Source organism: Cebus imitator, unplaced genomic scaffold (genome assembly GCF_001604975.1).
Source record: "Cebus imitator isolate Cc_AM_T3 unplaced genomic scaffold, Cebus_imitator-1.0 Scaffold299, whole genome shotgun sequence".
Classification (NCBI taxonomy): Eukaryota; Metazoa; Chordata; class Mammalia; order Primates; family Cebidae; genus Cebus; species Cebus imitator.
The window spans coordinates 1,472,937-1,475,174 of record NW_016107614.1 but is presented as its reverse complement, the minus strand read 5'-3'; positions in this window follow the sequence as shown (position 1 = coordinate 1,475,174).

Here is a 2,238-nt window from a genome sequence, read left to right as displayed (position 1 = left end):
AGGCTTGAGCCACCGCGCCCGGCTCCATGTTTTCAATTTTCTCAGGTATATAGCTAAAAGTAGAATTGATGGGTCATATGGTAAAACATTTTACAATACATATTTTATCACATATCTACCTAGCTATCCTTCTAATCCATCTATATTAATCCTTCTCACATTTTAGTGTACTTTGCAATAAATCTCAAACATCAGTACACCTCACTCCAAACTCATCAGCATGTATATTACTAGAATTCAATCTTTCTTTTCTTTTTTTTTTTTTTTTTTTTCTATAGTCTCTTCCTGTCGCCCCCAGGCTGGAGTGCAATGACACAGTCTTGGCTCACTGCCACCTTCGCCTCTGCCTCCCGGGTTCAAGCGATTCTCCTGCCTCAGCCTCTCAAGTAGCTGGGATTATAGGCATGCAGCACCACACCTGGTTAAGTTTGTATTTTTAGTAGAGACGGGGTTTCACCATGATGGTTAGGCTGGTCTTGAACTCCTGTCCTCAGGTGATCAGCCCACCTCAGCCTCCCAGAGTGCTGGGATTACAGACATGAGCCACCATGCCCAGCCAATCTTTCTTTACAAGTTATTCTCTTTATGTAAAATTTACAGTTTTTGTTTGTTTCTTTGTTGTGGTTGTTTTTTGGTCTTTGGTTTTTGGTTTTTTTGAGACAGGGTCTCACTCTGTCACCCAGGCTGGAGTGCAGTGGCACAATCTTGGCTTACAGCAACCTCTGCCTCTTGGGCTCAAGCGATCCTCCTGCCTCAACCTCCCAAGTAGCTGGGACTACAGGTGTGAGTGACCACGCCCAGCTAATTTTTGGGGTTTTTTTGTTGGTTTGTTTTTTGAGATGGAGTCTCAATTCTGTCGCCTAGGCTGGAATACAATGGCGCAGTCTGGGCTCACTCACTGCAATCTCCACCTCCCAGGTTCAAGCAATTCTCCTGCCTCAGCCTCCCAGGGAGCTGGGATTACAGGCACCCACCACCAGGCCGGGCTAATTTTCTTGTATTTTTAGTAGAGACGAGGTTTCACTATGTTGGCCAGGCTGGATTCAAACTCCTGACCTCAAGTGATCTGCCTGCCTCAGCCTCCCAAAGTGCTAGGATTACAGACATGAGCCACAGTGCCTGGCCTAATTTTTGTATTTCTATCTTGGATACTTAGCTAAGAGAAATAAACACATGGGCCCACATCAAGGCCTACAGGGAGGTGATCATAGCAGATTTTTTAGCTAAGATGGGGTTTCACCATGTTGCCCAACCTGGTCTTGAACTCCTGAGCTCAAGCTATTCCCCTGCCTCAGCCTTCCAAAGTGCAAGGATTACAGGTGTGAGCCACTGTGCCTGACCTACAATACATTCTTAAATATACCACTCAGTGAGATTTTTGTTTTGTTTTGTTTTGTTTTGTTTTGTGTTTGAGAAGTCTCACTCTATTGCCCAGGGTTAAGCATATTGCCCAGGGTTAAGCATAATGACACATTCTTGGCTCACTGCAACCTCCATCTCCCGGGTTCAAGCTATTCTCATGCTTCAGTCTCCCAAGTAGCTGAGATTACACGTGTGCACCACCACACCTGGCTAATTTTTATATTTTTAGTAGAGATGGGGTTTCTCCATGTTGGCCAGGCTGGTCTCAAACTCCTGACCTCAGGTGATCCGCCCACCTCGGCCTCTCAAAGTGCTGGGATTACAGACGCGTGCCACCGAGCCCAGTTCACTCAATGAGTTTTAACACATGCCTAAACCTGTGAAACCCAAATCCAGATATCAAGATTTAAAGCATGTCCACCCTCCTGCAAGCTCCCCCTGTCTCTTCAGGGTCAGCCCTTCCCCTGCTCTACCTTTTCCAAAGGCAACCAGTCTTCTGATTATTTTCCCCACCATAAATTACTTTGCCTGTTCTAGAACTTCATATAAACGGAAACATATGATGTATGCCCACTGTCATCTGACCTCTTTCACTTAGCATACTGTTTTTAAGCTTCATTCATGTTACTGCATGCAGCAATATTCAGATCTTTTTGTTGCTGAACTGTATTCTGCCATCATCTTGTGTGAATGTACAATAGGTTGTTTGTCCATTCGCCTGTTGAACACTTGGACCATTTCGTTTTGACTTTTATGAATAAAACTCCTGTGATATGAGCCGAGATGGTCCCACTGCACTTCAGCCTGGGCAAAACACGGAGACCCTGTCTCTTTTTATTTATTTATTTATTTATTTATTTATTTATTTATTTATTT